General features: G+C 45.3%; 1 protein-coding gene and 2 long non-coding RNA genes across 3 annotated transcripts in view; 1 reads left to right on the forward strand and 2 right to left on the reverse strand.

Annotated features, from left to right (window-relative positions):
* Positions 1-121: 121 nt before the first annotated feature.
* Positions 122-19,109, forward strand: part of Tbccd1 (TBCC domain containing 1) — a 50,598-nt gene continuing 31,610 nt past the window's right edge. The window contains exon 1 of the mRNA XM_050146499.1: positions 122-336. The gene's annotated coding sequence lies outside the window, so the exon portion shown is untranslated. The remainder of the gene's footprint in view (positions 337-19,109) is intronic.
* LOC126504280 (uncharacterized) lies at positions 830-3,700 on the reverse strand. Its single transcript, XR_007592550.1, has 2 exons — positions 3,194-3,700; positions 830-1,249 (listed from the first exon to the last, which is right to left on the reverse strand). It is a non-coding gene; the product is annotated as an uncharacterized lncRNA (long non-coding RNA).
* LOC126504278 (uncharacterized) lies at positions 16,013-19,092 on the reverse strand. The gene is made up of 2 exons (XR_007592545.1): positions 16,298-19,092; positions 16,013-16,198 (listed from the first exon to the last, which is right to left on the reverse strand). It is a non-coding gene; the product is annotated as an uncharacterized lncRNA (long non-coding RNA).

Here is a 19,109-nt window from a genome sequence, read left to right on the forward strand (position 1 = left end):
CCTGCGACTCGAAGAGAATTTCGGGCGGAGAGGGGCCCGCCGCGAGGAAACCGAGCGTCCACCAATCGCGGGGCTCCTTCCCAGTTCTGACCAATGGCTTGCGAGAGGGCTTAACTTGGTTACCAGTCTAGAAACTACGTGGTGTGCGCCCGGGACGCTCGATCGCCAAGGCGATTGCTCGGTGCCGAAGTACATAAGGCGCCTTGCATAGGGATATGATCGCACAGTACAAACTGATTACAAATAGTCTCGATTTCGTAGAAAAGAGACGTGGTCCCTTATAGAGAAGCTGCCGCGGAGATCGACTTGAGATTCGACTTCCAGCACTCCTTAGCGGTGAGACGACCCCACCCCCTACCCCACTTCAGAACCCGCTTTCGAGAAAACTAAGGCAAAGCGTTCATTGGCGGTGTTGGGATTTTTTAATTGAATTATTTTCTGTAAATTTCCCAGCACAGTTGCACATAGTGAGCATTGCAATTAATAAAAGCCGTTATTATAGTTCGGAGTAGAGCTTCTTCGTTGGTTGTTCTTTCCTCCAGGTTCGTTTACCACAGAAAAACTAGTTGTTTAGCAAAGCCTCTTCGCTTAGCTTTGCTTCCTGCATAGGTTATCCAGATCTTTACCAATGAATGGTGTTATTCTTAAAAAACGATTAGAGAGCGGCTACAAACGGTCCCCAGGCGGGCTGGCGGAGGGAGCCCGCCATGAGGGCGGCTACAAACGATCCCCCGGGCGGGCTGGCGGAGCCCGCCATGGGAAAGCGGCTACAGGAGGGCACGCTTCCTTAGCCCACGGTGGTGGCAGGTAACAGACACGTAAACACAGGAAATAGCCATAAGTATTTATTAAGGAAGGGGGAGAAAGAAAGACAGAGAAAAGAGATAAAAGGAGAGAGGAGAGATAAAAGAAGAGAGAGAGAGAGAAAACGAGTGCGCACGCTAAGGAAGCAGAAAGAGAGAGAGAGAGGTCCCAAGATGGCGATGGGCGGGTCAGAGGTTATGGGAGTGGGCGTGGCTAGGGCAGGGACCCAAGAATATCATTCCCACATCTTGCTTTTGATAAAAAGCAAATTAGACACTTCAGTTTGAAGGAATTGGGGCGGCGAATTCTCAAGACTGCTTCCGGCTGATTGTGGGCGTCGTCTTGGGGAGGGGTGCGAGAGAAGGCTGGGGTGCTGGGAACATCCTGGCATAGCTGGTCTCTTTGCTTCTGACCGATGTCTGTGGCATGGGAATGTCTGGAGTCCCTAAGTTATTGGCAGAACAAAGAACAAAGTCAAATTAAGGTTAAAAGGAAAAAATTTTAGGACCAGGGAATTGAGGGGGTATCTGACCTGTTTAAGATGGATTTCTTGATTTGGCTCCCTGGAACTCATGAGAACTCCTTGGGTTTGTGAAAACAGAAGTTTTAGACATATAATGACTGTAGCATAAGAGATAAATTTGGTTTGAAATTTGGTGAGGTCACCTTGTAAAACCTCAACCTGGCGAAACCTCTCAGCTGTCAGACTGTCAGAGATCTTTGAGAAGGATAAGATTTTACTTGAGTAACTGATTAAAAAATGACAGAGAACTTACTTGGTTGGCACCCAGAGCTACTCTTTTTTGGGTCCTCCATGGTCGCTGAAGGTTGCACTTGAGCTTTGCTGTTTAGCGCAGGGCCTGCCAGGCTCCAGAAGATCCTGTGGGCTAAGAAATCTGTAGGAAGACAGGCCTACCTTGACCTGAGCAGCTAGGCTGTCGATTCCGGTGATTCCGTCCACGTCTAGAGATCTTTAGTTTAGATGAAAGGCAGGTTTTCCCAATGGTCAGCGCTCTGCAGTCGAAGCGAGATGCAGAAGGACGTTGTTCTGCGCGTGACTGTCTTCTTTGGAGGGAGCAGAAAGCTGCTGCTAGGAGCCAACCTGTCTCTTTTTGTTGTGAAAAGTTTTTTATTTTAATAATCAAACACTTAAATATCACATTCCCCAGATCTCTGAGCAGTTGAGGGCTGTTTATCAGGTATAACTATAGTATAGAATTTGTTTGGAAAGTTGGGTCTGAGCTTGACCAAATTGGCTCTTAACAGGTAAGATTTACATTTGTAAAAAGATAGAGGGAAAAACTGCTTGAAATATAAGGTTAGCGGCAAAACTGACAATGGTAAAGAACAGCTTAAGAGACTTAAAGGTACATACCAGTTTAAAATACAAGACTCATGTTTTGTAGTCTGAAATAAGATGTAATAAACAATTATACATAGAGAGAGTGAACAAGAATTGGGCAACGTGGATGCCTCTGATGGGCCCTATCAAAGGCATTTGACCATTGCTCAAAACACATTTAACAGAGTTAGCATAAGGAGTTTGGTGAAAACCTGGTGAGAAGGCAGGGTAAAACCGGGAGAGTGTGGTCACATGACCTGGCTCTCAGCCAAGATGGTGGCGAAAAGGTCACCTGACCCATCTGGCCTCCAGCCAAGATGGCGACCGCCATGTGTAGTCTGCTCAGTTGTAAAGCCCGCCAAGCCACAACAAAAGCCGCAGAGTGGAGGGGCAAAAGGCTGGAACCGAAAAACGGCCGTGTATAGTTTAATGGGGCCATTTTGGACAAAAACTGATAAATGTGAGGTATTAAAAAATGAGGCCTGAGTGATAGGTCTGGATGGATTGGCTCCCGTGGTCAAGGCCGTGCAAACACCCGCAAAAACCGTGGCACCTCAAGCCTACAACGAGAACGGCTCCCCGTTAAGGCGAGATGCAGGGCACGAACATCCGCTGCCCTATGGAAAGGAGTCCGATTCCATAGGGGGGGGTGTTATAACCTGGCTGAATCGACTCGAGCCTCCGACGGGAGAGCGACTCCCAGGCAGGAGGGATTCAGCCAAGGTCAGGCCGCACCAAGCGGCGTGCTGCACCGTAGCAGCGTGCTGCACCGTAGCAGCAGTTACGACGAAAAGAAGGAAGGAAGAGAAAAGCAAGGAAAAAAAGAAAAAGAGAGAACTGGAGACCCCGGGCCTCCAGGCGCGGGTGAGCTGAGGCTTAACACAGGAGACAAGCCGAATTGAATGCCAGCGAAGGAAACCAAGGCCCTGAAGGCCCGCGGTTGGAGGTTCCCCCATCCCTAAAAACCGTGAAGGGTTGCCGGGAGCTCAACAGTCAAACCCTTGAGTTAGAAGAGATGGTTAAGCTGGCCGAGATGGGGACACTCACGATTAGTTGATCTGTTGTTTGGAGGAGCTGCATCCAGGGAACACGTGGGTCGTAGGCCGGCGAAGTGGAAAAGAACCCGGTTCGGGAGTCACGTGGCACCAATGTTATTCTTAAAAAACGATTAGAGAGCTGCTACAAACGGTTCCCGGGCGGGCTGGCGGTGACCGCCATGGGAAAGCGGCTACAAAGGATCCCCGGGCGGCTGGCGGAGGGAGCCCGCCATGAGGGCGGCTACAGGAGGGCACGCTTCCTTGGCCCACGGTGGCGGCAGGCAGGTAACAGACACGTAAACACAGGAAATAGCCATAAGTATTTATTAAGGAAGGGGGAGAAAGAAAAACAGAGAAAAGAGATAAAAGGAGAGAGGAGAGATAAAAGAAGAAAGAGAGAGAGAGAAAACGAGTGCGCACGCTAAGGAAGCAGAAAGAGAGAGAGAGAGGTCCCAAGATGGCGATGGGCGGGTCAGAGGTTATGGGAGTGGGCGTGGCTAGGGCAGGGACCCAAGAATATCAAATGGTATCTCGATTATGTCCACTATAGCTCCACCTCTTGCCCAAGTCAGTTATCTCTTGTTTGCAAAGGTCTGCTAACTTTATATCTCGGTACAGTATTTTAAAATAGTCCTGCTCTCCTCCCCATGATTGTGTGCACGTGCGAGCGCACTAGGGCCCTAGAGATCACAGATTAGCCTAAACTGGTGGACCTGGGAGCCCAAGGTTCTGTGTCTGTCTGTCTGGCCAGCCCTGGGATTTCAAACCGTTGTTGCCTCAGTTGCTACTATGGGTGGAATTCAAGGCCTCCTGCTTGTACAGCAAGTAAGTGGCAAGCTTTACAGACTAAACTGTCTCCCCAGCATCCTTGTGACTTTTTAAAAAATATACCAAATCATGTCACTCTCCTGCTTAAAAGCCTTAATGGTTTTTCATTTCACTCAAAGTAAAATGCCAACTCTATGGCAACTTACAAAGCTGTCTAGTTTAATAATTAGTATCCTCCCCCATTAAATACCTTTAAATGTTCCAGAATAATCAGCTCCCTTCTGCTTTTTAAACATTTTTATTGTATGTATCCATTGTATATGGTACTTCCTTGCATAGGCAAATTACATAAGTATATAATGAACACAGAGCATATTCTGCCTCACCATTTGCCCTCTTACCTTTCTTTCTCTCTGTCCTGTTATTCCCTTTGTTTCTCTAGAATGTTTGGCCTCTACTTTCATTCCATGTATACATATGTAATTTTAAGTACCTATATAAAATCTGGGAACCACAAATGAGAGGAGACAGGTATTTTTCTCTTTGAGACTGGTTTAATTCCCTTCAGATGAATATCTCGTTTGTATTCATTTTCCTGTAGACAGCCTAACTGCATTCTTTATAGTTAAACAAAAAAAAATTCATTGTCTATATAAAACACATTTTCTTTATTCTGCAGCTGTTGAACTCCTACGTTAGCTCTGTATCTTAGCTATTGTGAATTGTGCTGGAACAAACATTGATATCTTGTCAAAACTCTTTTGTGCATTAATAAAAAGGCTTATTCTTATGTGCATGAGTGCCCTGCCTGCATGTAAGCCAGTGCATGCCTGTTGCTCAAGAAGGCCAGAAGAGGGTGGAGGATCCCCTGGAACCAGAGTTGCAGATGGATGTGAGCAGCCACGTTGGTGCTAGGAATCAAATCCAGGTCTCTAGAAGAACAATAAATGTTCTTAACCTCCAAGCCATCTCTGCAGCCTGGCTTGCAAGTGTTGTACTGAGAATTTTTTTTTTTTTCATTTTTCGAGACAGGGTTTCTCTGTGGTTTTGGAGCCTGTCCTGGAACTAGCTCTTGTAGACCAGGGTGGTCTCGAACTCACAGAGATCCACCTGCCTCTGCCTCCCAAGTGCTGGGATTAAAGGCGTGCGCCACCATCGCCCGGCATGTACTGAGAGTTTTTACATTGGGAGATAGGTCTATAATTTTCTTTGTAGTGTCTTTGTCTGGTGTTACTAGGAGGGTAAATTGGTTTTATTTTTAAACTGTTATTTTATGGACTACTTCGAGAAATGTTGGTGTTTTTCCTAAAGGTTTGGTAGAATTCTGCCGTGAATCTATCTGGGATCTGGGTTTGGGCTTGTCTCAGTCACTGTTCTCTTGCTGTGAAAAGACACTATGACCAAGGCAACACTTACAAAATAAAGCACTTAATTGGGACCTTACTTATGGTTTCAGAGACTTAGTTCATTACCATAATGGCAGAGAGGATGGTGGCATGCTGGCAGATGCTGGAACAGTAGCTGAGAGTGCTACATCCTGATTCACAAGGAGAGAGAGGCAGAGAGAGACAGAGAGAGGCAGAGAGAGGCAGAGCGCGCCTAGGCCTGGCATGGGCTTTTGAAACCTCAAAGCCCACTCCCTAGTGACATTCTTCTGCCAACAAGACCACACCTACTCCAACAATTACACACTTCATCCTTTTAATCCTTTCAAAGAGTCCACTCCATGGTGACCAAGCATTCAGATGTATAAGGGCCATTCTTCAAATCGCTGCAGGACTCTTTTTAGTTGGGAGATTTTTATTGTTTTTTAATTATTTTTACTGCTTCAGTATTGATGCTTGTTACACAGTTGTTTAAATTACTTATCTCCTCTTCATGTAACTGACCGGTTATATACTTCTAGAAATTTGTCCATTTTCTTTTGGGACTTTCCTTGTTATCTTGTAATGGTTCCCATTTTATCTCTGTTTTGTTGAATTAGGGCTTCTGTCTGTGTGTTGGTTAGTTTGGGTTAGATTTGTTGATTCTGTCATTTCATGGATTCTTCATATCTTTTTCCATTTCAGTTTTGTTCATTTCTGTGCCCCTTCTATTTAATATTGTGTTTATTTTGCATGTGTGCATGTGCCTGTGCAGTGTGCACAATGAGGCCAGAGTACACACTTGTAGTCTGTTCTCCTTCCACCATGTCAATCCTAAGTATTAAATTTAGGTGGTCAACCCTGCAGGCAAGTGCCTTTTCCTGCTGAGCTGTGTCCTAGTTTCATTTCTGTTGCAATGATAAAAATATCCTGAAAAAAGATGACAGGGGAGTAATGTCTCTTTGACTTACAATTCCAGGTTACATAAAAAGTCCTGTCCTTGCAGAGAAGTCTTAGGGCAGGAGTTTGAAATAGCTGTTCACAGCACATCCACAATCAGGAACAGAAACAAAAATACTGTGTTACGGCTCGGAAGGGAAAGGTATCCTGGCTGTCAGAAGCCAGGCTATTCCTATAGCCCTGTTCTGGGTGGGGATGGTTTCCCCTCAGGAATGTAGCAATCCTGCTCCTCTCAGAGAGAGCCATTATAGCTCACCTCTGCTCCGCTCTGCTAAGAGTTTCCCTGCAGAGATCCATGTCAGCTGCTTCTCTGAGTGCTCTGCTCCTCTCTGCAACGGGAGAAACCCCAGCAGAAACGTAGCAGTTTGCTCCTGCTCCAGCAAAAGTTGTTACTTCTCTGCCCTGCTCCACTCCCGGGAAAGGTCTTCACCCAAAATTCATTCAAGAGATTTATTGGGAGGTAAGCATCCAGGAGTGTGGCTGCCTCGGCCAGGGTGGAAAAAGGCAGCTCCCAGCTGAACAGGTATAGGGTTTATATATAACTTCTTAGGGGCAGAGTTTTTCCAGGGTGAAGCTTTTCAGGGTGGGAATTGGCTGGATTTCAATCCCTGAGTTTGGAACAAGCTCAGAGATTTGGCTAGATTTTGTGCTTAGGAATGGGTTGGTTTCATGCTCAGTTATGGGTTGGTTTTCCTGCTCAGGTTTTTTTTTTATTAATTTATTTATTTATTAAAGATTTCTGTCTCTTCCCCGCCACTGCCTCCCCTTTCCCTCCCCCTCTCCCAATCAAGTCCCCCTCCCACGTCAGCCCAAAGAGCAATCAGGGTTCCCTGCCCTGTGGGAAGTCCAAGGACCACCCACCTCCATCCAGGTCTAGTAAGGTGAACATCCAAACTTCCTAGGCTCCCACAAAGCCAGTATGTGCAGTAGGATCAAAAACCCATTGCCATTGTTCTTGAGTTCTCAGTAGTCCATCTTCCTGAATATTAACCTTCATCAGGCGATGAAAGGAGACAGAGACCCACATTGGAGCACTGGACAGAATCAGGAGCAGAAGGAGAGAGAGCATGAGCAAGGAACTCAGGACCCTGAGGGGTGCACCCACACACTGAGACAATGGGGATGTTCTATTGGGATCTCACCAAGGCCAGCTGGCCTGGGTCTGAAAAAGCCTGGGATAAATCCTGCTCAGGTTTTTATGATGAGTTGGTCAGGAGTAGAGTGTGTTTCACGGCTAAAGTGTGTTTCTTTCACTGATTTCAGGGTCAAAGTGTGTTTTTTTCTCTCTGGTTTCAGGGTCAGGGTGTGTTTCTTTGGCTGGCTCTGGTTTCAGGGTCAGGGTGTGTTTCTTTGGCTGGCCCCTTTACCCTACAAGTATCCATGTTGCCTGCCTGCTTACAGGTCTACTAGCCTCTCTACTTGTATATAGGTCAGGGCTGTATCCAGGGAATGGGTCAGTTAATAATCAAGACAGTATTCCCCATTCATGCCCACAGGCCAGCCCGATCTACTTAATTCCTCCATTGAAATTTTCTTCTCAGATGATTCTGGATTTTGGTAAATTGACAATTAAAAACTAACCCTTGCAGCCACCTTGCAGTCAGTGCCCTAGTCAATCACTTACTTTCCACCCACTGATTGGAGGTTTGTCTTATCCTGTTTTCCCAAGACCCTAAGGTGAATTTTAATTCTTCCCTCTTAGAACTAATTTCATGGTTACAGGGAGATGGCTCAGTGAGGAAAAGCACTTACCATGCAAACCTAATAACCTGAGTTCTGTTCTAGAGACCCTCATAGAAAGCTAGCTGTGATAGCTCACATGTGTAATCTCAACATGCCTACTTGAAGATGGGAGACAGAGAAAGGGAATCTGAAAACTTGAAGTCCAGCTAGCCTGCAGCACAAAGCAATGACGCACAAACAGTAGGAGAGGGTTGGTGAGATGACCCCGTGAGTAAAGAGGAATGCTGTCAGTTTTGATTACCCAAGTTCAATCTGTGGCACCCAAATGGTGGAGAGAACTGACTCCCTGCCTGGCTACTGGCCAATCAGCATTTTTACTAAACAAGTACAAGAGACAAATCTTTGCGGGGTACAAGACCATTGACCCGCAGCATACAGAACTTTTTATTTGCTTTGCTGAGGCTTTCATTTCTTCAGTATTCTCTTCACTGAATTACACTTTTATATCAACTTGACTATGTCAGGAATTAACTTAAAGCCCAAGCAGCTGGCACCTGTGAGGGGTTTTTGTTTTGTTTTTGATTGGATCATTTGAGGTGGGAAGATCCACTCTCAATCTTCTGGTGGCAGCCTATAGGAAAGATGTGGAAAGAAGCTTTTGCCCTTTGCCTGCTTGCCCTCATTCTCACTGGCAAATTCAAATGACCTGCTGAGGTGTTCCTTCATGGCATTAGAGCAGTGGTTCTCAACGTGTGGGTTGCGTCCCCTGGAGGTCTTCTCTCAGATGTCCTGTATGTCAGATTGTACATTATTGTAAAGCTTTTCTAGCCCAATAAGCCTCTCCACCAATGCAATAGTCCAAATCAAACCAAATGAGACCAAGTTAAAAGAAGCCCAGGTTTAATGGATTCCAGTGCTCCTGGGTGGCCCTCTAGGAAAACACAGAGAGAGAAGTTTATTTTGAACTAAAGACCCAGAAGGATAGAGCCCATCTTGGCAGGGAAGACATGGCAACAGGCAGAGAAAGCATGGTATCAAGAGAACAAAACAAGCTGATCACATGGCTTCTGCGCTCAGAAAGCAGGGAGAAAAGAGCAAGTACGCGCAGCCTATAAAAACCCCTAGGCCTGCCCCTTGTGATGTATCCTGAAGGTTCCATAACTTTCCTAGACAGCTCCACCATCTGAAGACCAAGTGTTAAACCCTTGGGTTTATGTAGCCATTCATATTCAAATTATAGCATTCTGTCCTTGGTCCCCATTGGCTCATAGCCATCTCATGATGCAAAATGCATTTAGTCCAACTTCGAGAGTTCTCATAATCTAAGAATATCAACGCTGCTCTAAAAAGTCCAGTCTCTTCTGAGACTCAAGAACTATGTTCAAATGTCTGAACTACAAAAAACAGATTACATACTTCCAACATACAATAGGACTGAGTAAACATTCCTACTCCGAAAGGGAGAAATGGGACATAGTGAAGAATGGTCAGACCAAAACACGACAAAAATCCAACAGAGCAAATAACAAATCCTTTAGCACTACTTCTGGTACCTGGAATTTCAGTTTCCAAGGCCCAACTCTGCCCTTTCAGCTTTGCTGCCTGCCACATACATTTCTCTTGGGCTGAGTCCACTCTGTTGGCAGCCAGCCCTCCTTGGCAGATGTCCCTCCGTGATGGCATCTCAAACATCTTAAGGGTCTCCATCGTAACCCAGGCTTTATCTTCACAACTTCAGCACAGTGGCTTTGTAGGGACTCCCAACCTGCCACACATACACACACACACACACACACACACACACACACACACATAGCACACACATACCATACACACACACACACACACACACACACACACACACACACACAGCTTGGACTCAGGTGCCTTCTGAAACTCATGGGAAAGAATCTATGACCTCCTCAGTATTGCATCATTTATGCATCTAAATCCAGTATGATGTGGACCATATTACCTATTTCTGCTTCTAGTTCAGGATGGACCACAAGCCCCTTGGACCACTGTTCAAAACTTCAGTGTGCTGCAGCTGTGAAAACTTGCTCCGAATGGAGTGGAGACCATACCTGGGCCCTGCTTTCCAGGGTTGGGACCCTCCTTGTGGGTTTGTCCTCAGGACTCCTTTCCTTTTGTTACTGTGCAGAACCAGAGGCTTCTCTTAGCAGTTACCTCTTTTCCAGGACATGCCTTAGAGGCAGGGTTAGCTTCTTCCTGCTCTTTCCCTCTTTGGACTGCACCTTTCTTTCATCCTGCCCCACTTGGTTTTATCGTAGGCCTGCATCAGAGTAGTTAGTACTAACCATGCAGCCGGTCCAGTGTTGTATTATAGTGAAGCTTCAGTCTGTTTTAGAGTCAGGCTTACTCAAATGCTTAGGAAAGGAGCAGAATGAAGCCAGGTTCTGAGCCAAAATACCACACTATTGGCCCCTAGTTCATGTTCTAAACACCACACTGTGCCCTAGTCCGGGTCCTAAACACCACACTGTGTCCTAGTTCGTGTCTTAAACACCACACTGTGCCCTAGTCCAGGTCCTAACAGAGTCCTTGTTTCCTAAGGAGCATCATGCACAAGGCTCCATTGCCTTGTTCTCTCAGCATTGCTTTCTTCCGGCCTCCATGAGAATGACTTACTACATTCTGTTTCCAGCATTCAATGCCTTTCCAGCCTAGAGTTTTAAAACTGTAACATTCCACAAAACAAAAGTCCAAAGGGCATGTGGTCAGGTTTACTACAGCAATGACTCCACTTGGTACTGTTTCCTGTATTAGTTTCTTTTCTGTTATCATGATAAAAAATGCCCTGGCTAAAAACAACTTGGGGGAGAAAGGGTTTATTTTGGCTTTCAGTTCTAAAGGGACAATCCGCCATGCCAGGGAAGGCATGGCAGTAGGAGCATGAAAGTGGCTGACCACATTGTATTTACACTCAGGAAGCAGTATTGGAAACAGCACGTGCCACACATGTGCACACACACACAGTGAAAAAGCCATTCCCAATTCAAACAGTTGAAGACTATTCCCTGATTAGCACAGTTTCTTGTTTTGGACCATTACTAAGGTAGTGTACTGTGAATTTTCCTTTCTGTATTAAAGGCTGGACTGGTTGGCTAGATATCTTCTATCACTTCTGCCTCAGTGTTCCAAGTTTTGGGATCCCATGAGGGGCTCTGTGGGGACTAAGAGAAGTTGGCACCAGATAACTGGGTATTGTGACAGGCCTGGTCCTGCTGCATGTTGGCAGATTTGAGCCTTCAGATTAGGAAAGCGGGTGAGTATGTTAAGGGGAGCTTAATGGGTCATCCTAGTTGAAGCATGAAAGACAGTGCTGGGGGAGATTTGAACTGCAGGGGTCCAGCCCAAGAAGTTTCAGAGGGAAAGAAAATGAGGAAGTAGCCAAGAGATCATTCTTGTGATATTTTGGCAGGGAATGTGGCTACTTTTTTGCCCTTGTCCTGAGACTAAACTGAAGAGTTTTTAGATTAATGGCATTGGCAAAGATTTCAAGATAGCCTAGTATTGACTGTTGTGTGGTTATCAGTGGTCACACCTATGCCAATCTATAATGAAAAAGAGCAAGCTTAACAAGGAAGAATACAAATTGTACAATTTGAGGAGAAAAGGAATACTAGGAAGTATAATGGAGCTAAGTCCAGTGCTCAAGTAGACAAAATATTTAAAGAAAAGCCTGGTGTTAAATGGAATAAAGGGAGTGATGGCATCAGGGCAAGTCCCCACCCAGCTAAACTTCCAACTTCTGGAAAGGAGCTAAAGAAAAGCTTAATCATTGAACAGAGAAAAGGAAAGCAGATGCAGATGCAATTGAAGGAGGGGCCATGGTCCAGCCCTAGAAAGTAACAGTACCTGGCAGCTTCGGCCTCCTGGTTCTGGCTTTAAGATCAAGGATACAAGAAAGGGGTTATGGAATCTCCCCTCCCCCCATGACTGAGAAAACACAGTGAGTGAGGTCAGACGTGTTAGGATGTCCCTACATGGAGGCCCAGACAAGCCATTGTGTGAAGCTGTGAAGGTGAAGCCTGGATTGCCATGGAGACCCCAAGATGATAGAGATGCCAGAGTTGTTGGATACCTGCTGAGGAGAGCTGCTAACAGGGAGTGGAATCAGCCCATGAAAAAGAAGTGTGCTGCAGTCAACAAAGCTGAATGGAGTTGGAGATCTGAAGAGCTCTTTAACATAAAGCACAGAAATGTAGAATTTGGAGTTTTCATTGTTGCTTTTCTGTCTTACTTTGGTCTAATATCTCCTTTGCTCCCTTTCCTCCCTTTTGGAATGGTAATTGTTAGGAATTTTTCCTAATGTGAGCTCTCTGCTGATGCAAAAATCCCAATCAAGCCAAATCACAACAAGCCAAATTAAGAAATATTCCAGGTTTAATGGGATTCTTGCGCTCTTGGGAGGCCACTAATGTGTTCCTCTTTGGGGAGCTCACTTAAATACCCTGTGGGAGTGGTCCTGACCCCTGGCATGCTGGGATTTGGAGTCCAGACCAATAGAACTCTCAGGCTTGGGGGCTGGGATGGATGCGAGGGGCTGGGGTCTACACCCCCAACTTAACAGTAATGTGTATTCTGTGTTATTATATGTTGAAAATATGTGATCTGCCTTTTGATTTTGATTTTACAAGGGGTTACAGTTAGGAGATGGCCATGAGTCTCAAGAGATTTTGAACTGTTAAACATTATTGAGACTGGTAGACTATGGGGACTTTTGAAGTTGGACTGAGTGCATTTTTTCCCATTATGATATATCTACGAGCCTATGGGGGTCAGGGAGTGGAATGCGGTGGTTTGAATAAGAATGGCCCCCATAGGCTCCTTAGTCATCAAGGGAGTGGTACCATATGGGAGGGATTCGGAGATGTGCCCTTATTGGAGTGAGTGTGGCCTTGTTGGAGGAACTGTGTCATTGGGATTAGCAGCTCTCTCTCTTCCTGCTGCTTGTGGTTCTGATGTAGAGCTCTCAGCTTCTTCTCTAGCACCATGTCTGCCTGTGTGGTGCAATGGTCTCCCAGCCATTGTGACAATGGACTCAACCTCTGAAACTGTAAGCCAGCCCCAATGAAACGCTCTCCTTTATAGGAGTTACCGTAGTCATGGTGTCTCTTCACAGCAATAGAATACTAAGGCAGCTATCTAACACAGACCTAATTTGTACTCTACCTCTTCCCTCTGTCACCATAAGAAATGCCAGATCAGCACCTCCCTCTCATCGTCTCTCACTACCCCCTTTCTGGCCAGTTCAGAGGTGAGTGTGGCTGTCATCTACATGCCTTTTTCTTGTAATTCCTCCCATTTGATGGCAATTTTGAACACAGGTCAACCTTAGTTGGTTTTCTGGAAGACCTTAGTTGTATGTCTTATTGTCTAGATAAGGGGCTAAGCTAGTTTGCTTGACGCCTTGTCCCATACATGCTACTTGGAGGGATTGTAGTATTCTCTCATCCATCCTGTCTCCATACACAAGTGCACCCCATCTGTCAAGGAGGCATGGCACTCCATACCTTGAGATCCACCCCGCCCCTCCTCAGACCCAGCAGATTCAGTGGTCTATTTTTTACCCCCAGCATGTACACTGGAAGCCATGCCACCCTGTGCCACATTTGGAAGGGTTGTCTAGGTGGAGTCTCCACACTCAAACAGCAAGCTTCCAAGAGTGTGAGTGCTCATCACAAAGCCGTCTTTGGTTCCAGGATGCCGCAGGCTCGGGCAACAAGTACTGTGTGAACAGATGTCTATTAAGCTGGAGAAGGAACCAACAACAACAAAAACAATCATATACTCATCTAGTGTGATAACCAGTGAATTTACCGGGGTTACTTATGGGAACATGAGTGAGGGGTTTCAACAGGAGCATGGGAAACTTACAAAAGACTGCATCTTGAGGAAAATCTCTCCCTCTCAGCAATTGTTCACTGCCTGTGTGTCTTCAGAGAGGGGTAGACTTCTTGAGCCTTTCCACCCCAGCAACCGTGAACTGCCCATACTCCGGGAGGGGCCACCAGCAGGAGCCTTTGCCCCCCTCCATTGTAGAATAACAGTGGACCCAATCTTGTGCAGGTCTTCTGCAGATGATGACAGCTGGTGAGAGTTAGAGACCAGCAGCTACACCATGCTTAATGTCCACAACAACCAGTAATTGATTAGTACTGGGCAATTAAAGATAGAGGAGGGAAAATAGAATGAGTGAGCAGTGGGTACAAGAGGGGAGAGGATGCTGTTGAGGCTAAAGAAGGCATGAAAAGAGATGTCATCATGTAACCTTAAATAGCCTCCGCTCTCAGGAGACTCAGAGACCCCACCAAACAGGCCAGCCTGTGTTCTTTGAGAAAGCCTGTCAAAAGTTAGAAAGGAAGAGGGGGAAAAAAAAGAATGAGAACAAAAAACACTGGCCTGCAAGTTGATCCTGGGTATTGAATAAAGGGATAAATGTAGGGGAGGGGGCTGGGTGAGGCACCCACTGAATGTAATCTCTTGACTGTTGCTGTTGTCAGCCAGGATTCTGTGCCCCTTCCTAGGCCCTCTGATGCCAGGCACACCTGTAGACAGTCAACTGCAAGGTTGGGCCATGAAAACTGATCCTGTCAGTTGTCCGTCCTTCTGGGAAGAATCACAGGTGTGGGCGAACTTCTGGTCAGTCTTCAGGGGTCAGGTGGTGATTGCTGTCCTTATCACAGTGCTGCCCTGTCCTCATGAGTCAAGTGGCAGGTACTGGCCTCTCCTTCCTGATGCTGGGCACTTGGCTTGAAAGCCTGCCAACTCTGGCTTTGACTAGGTTTGTCGCTTGCTGAATAGCCTTTGTTGCCAAGTTCCCTCCAACAGTCTAGAGGAAATCGGCTGTTCAGGTTCCAGCAAAGTCTAGGGCATTTGTTCCAGGTTCCCAGAGTGTTTGGGGCAGAGATCTTAAAATGGTTTCTGAGCCTCTCTTGTTGAATACCCAGAATATCAGAAGTTTCTGTTGCTGGAGTAAACACTATGACTTATTGTAACTTGGGGAAGAAAGGGCTTATATGACTTACAGGTAATGGTCCATTTTATGGAGGGAAGACAAGGGATGACTCAAGCCAGGAACCAAAGCAGAGACCTTGGAGGAATGATTACAGGCTTGCTCCCAATGGCTTGCCTGCCACGGACCGTCCCTCTCGGAGACCACTATCCACGGGAGAACAGGGTGAAGGATAGGATAGCCAGGATACGATGCAAGGGAAATGACAGACAGACACACTGTGTAGTGAAAATCTGCTGCGATTTTACTTCTGCAAAGCTTCAGTTTTTGTACAAAACAGATCAAAGAACTTGGCAGGTGCATTACATCACCCCACTCAGGGTTCCAGACATAAATCAAGATTAAGCATAACCAAAATAGAGCTTCTTCTACGTGCTCCTTTCTACGTGTTCCCCCTTCCGTGCTCAAGATGTTGGCAAGGACTTTTAGTTTTGTTTTGTCTTTTAGAATTCTGTCTCACACCATTATTTACTTTCTACCGTGGGTGACTAGTTCTCAGGGTCCTGTGTTTAGCTTTCCATCTATATAGTTTTTATTCTTTGTTCCATATCTCCTAATAGTTTTCTCATTTTCTCATGATAGTTCTTATACCAATATATTAAAACTAGTCTCATGTTATCAATAATTTCCTTTCTTTCCTTCTTATTATAAAGACTCCAGGGTTTCTGAGATCTAGCTAATCTTTTCATAAAGGGGAATTTTCTCTAACTCTCCTTTTCTTCTCTAAATCTGATTCACCTTGATGATTCCCTCGTAACATATTAACCTTAGCCGCTTCTGTTTCATAAATAATAAAGTTTCCCAGGCTCATGTGGCGTGGGGCATACTTCAGTTCCTCAAGGACTGCTTTATTGAACAGTGGAGCCGAGCCAAGGACGTACTTTGATCTCTTGGTAAGCGGTCAGCTATAAACAAGAAAGTTAAGAAATACAGAGAAAGATCAGGCAAGGTGTTAGGAGGGCTCGCTCTCAAGGCCATCTCCAGATACGAGATTTGCCTAGGGCATCAGGTCCTCTCTGGACTGCTGATTGCCAGGGGGACCACCTGGGGCTTCGCTCCAAGAAGCTCTAACCCCAATCCTTCAGCAGGCAAAAGCCAGCGCAGAGGCATTTTGTCACTACACGGCAGTCACTGCTGTGGACGTGGCAGGTCTCCCTTTTTTATTTTTAAAATGAAGCTCGAACACCTCCTGTTCCACTGCCTGTAATGAAGAGAATAAGCACTTTAAGAGACAGGGGAATAAAAAGATGACCAATACTATCAAGAGTATAATTACTCCAATGAATACAAAGTACTGTACCCAATTTAAGGGATTAAGGCTCTTAAGTCCACGTTCCAATTGTGAAGCCAAATCTTGCAGTCCCCCTAATTGTAAATGAGATTGACTCATAGCAGAAATATCCTTTTGTAATGAGGCTAAATCATGAGTAATATCGTTATCCTGCCACAATCCCTGTAGGTGAGCCTTAACTTTATCCCATGGCTGTGAAGTATTATAAGGTAATGGTGTGACACAGATTGATTTAAAATTACCATGACAACGTGTCGATAGAGTTGTTTTTAAATTAGCAATGTCCTGACCAAGAGCGAGCACTACTTCCTCCAGCACATTTATTTTTGCTTCCAGCTTCTTTTTGAAATGAAGAAATCCAACCAGAATTAACCTAACATAGTCAAATTTCCAACACGTTTTACGGTTTCTTTTCAAATTCAGTATTTGCAGGTATGAGAAACCAAAGCAAATACAGTTCGCGCCCCCTCTGGCCTTCTACAACTTCCCACACACCCTCGGTCAGACTTTTCCTGTCACCCTCTGCTCTTCTGGCCCAGCCAGACGTTTTACTTTAGACGAACTCCTCTTTCCCTTCCCTTCTCTTCACTATTCCAGTCTCCTGCCTTCTCTTACTTTCCACACAACATGAAAACTTTTACCAAAGTCCTTCCTGTGGTTCCTCTCTGGACTTTGACTTCTTTTCCTTAAATCTCTCTCTTTCTAAGCAGAGACACAAGGAGCCTTTGCAGAGCATACTGCTTTTATGCAAATCTCTTCTTTCCCATAAAAATGGCCCATTGCTTTTGCCCCCCCTTTTTTACTATACTTAAAGCTGCTCTAGTTTCTTCTCTTTGAAGACTTCTTCATTTGCTGCTGGAGCTGCTTTTTCTGCTTCCGCCACCGTCTTTTCCTTCTTCTGTTTTGCAACAGCAGGTCGGATGAGGCGATCTGGGATCCAAATGGGGGAGTCAGCATTCTGTGGAAACACACAAGCATACCCTCGTCCCGAGGTGATTAGAACATCCCTGTTCTAGTTTTTTGGCTCTTTAGGTTCTTCCTCTCCTTCTTTAGTGAGAGGAGAGCCATTTTTATAATATTTTGATTTACACTCACTACTCCAATGTTTTCCCCTTTTGCACCGAGGACATATGCCCGGTAAACTTTTTTGTCCTGAGCTTTTGGATTTCTTGCAATCCCTTTGAATGTGCCCAGGTTTTCCACAATTATAACAAGTAGGAGCGGTGATGTCTTCTGCACCCCCTCCATATTAAATTCTATACTATAGAAGTAGCAAATAACAGATATCTATACAACAGTAAAAATAGACTCATACCTTTGAGCCCCAGCAAAAACACAGAAAGTCCTGAGCTTGTAACCCAAACAGCATGTAGTCATAGTTTTTACTGTTTATTAGTATTATCTTAAATTACTTTTTAAACCTTTAATGTTTATGAACTTTTATATCCTCAGACCTTTATATATAATGAGCTAACAAGCTGGCCGTAGCTTTGTGTAAGGATCTGGATATCCTTTTTGCTCTTAAACTGATATTATAGCTGACCTAGCCATTAATACAATCAGAGATCTTAGAAGAATAAACAAATTATACTTAAGTCCAGACAAAACAGAAAAGTGACAGAGACCAGCTCATATAAAGTCATACCCAGGTCTGCATAGCACTTGAGGCAGAAGTATCAGAACAGCAGGCTTTACCAAATCCATAAAGTGATTGGTTTCTGTGGAAGAGGGACATGCAAAAGACTGACCTTACTTCATCTGGGCAAAGTGGTGCAATCAATTTTCCAAGGTCCTCCTGTTTGTCCCCAGTCTGGACCAGACCCAGGCAGCTGGTGTTGCACTGGGCTTGCCCAACCTGCTTTTTTATACCACACAGATCCACCTGTCTAGGGATGACACCACCCACGTAGGGCTGGATTCATCAAGAAAATGCTCCCAAGGTCATGACCTGTCTGGTGGAGGCACTTCTTCAATTTAAGAGTCTCTCTTCCCAGATGGCTTCAGTTTGTGTCAAGTTGACAGAAATTAATCACCGCACATGGTGTCTCCCTTCCCATTAAAAAAATGTTTGCTTAAGAAGAGTATTGTGTGGTTTTCCGAATCCCTCTGCTTTAGACTGTTGCTCCTCTCTCCCTGGGAGGAGAGAAATTACCTAAACTCTTTTGTTTTGAGACAGGGTTTCTCTGAGTAGCCCTAGCTGTCCCAGAACTCACTCTGTAGACCTGACTGGGCTCGAACTAGAGATCCTCCTGTCTCTGCCTCCTGTGTACTAGGACTAAAGGCATGCACCACCATCACCCGGCAGTAACTTTTTTTTTTTTTTTTTTTTTTTTTTTGTTTTTCGAGACAGGGTTCTTCTGTGTAGCTTTGGTGCCTGCCCTGGAACTAGCTTTTGTAGACCAGGCTGACCTCGAACTCACAGAGATCGAATGCAGGGATTAAAGGTGTGCGCCACCATCTCCCGGCCTAGAAACTATTATTTTTTATGGTCTACTATCACATCTAGAGAAGCTGTAAAGAACTAGGAAAGTAGGAATATCGAAAGCCAGTATGAGGAAATTTCTTCCTTTCCCATCTTCTGGGTGGAATCTAAAAAGTTTTCTGACGTCTGTAGGTTGGCTGGAAGGTTAGCCGAATTCTGGGGTGAAAGCCATGGCTCTTGCTTCATTCCCAACGGATTCTGACTCTGGCTTCAGCTTCTTGCTGTGTTAAGACTTTGGGTGTGCTGAGTTTGACTTTCCATGCCTCGGTTTAGCACTTGAGACCACATGTACCCGCCCCCGAGTAGCTCTAATGAGCGTTGTAATTACCCATCACAGCG

This window comes from Alexandromys fortis, unplaced genomic scaffold, assembly GCF_014885135.2.
Source record: "Alexandromys fortis isolate MF-2015 unplaced genomic scaffold, M_Fortis_MF-2015_v1.1 scaffold_56, whole genome shotgun sequence".
In the NCBI taxonomy this organism is placed as follows: domain Eukaryota; kingdom Metazoa; phylum Chordata; class Mammalia; order Rodentia; family Cricetidae; genus Alexandromys; species Alexandromys fortis.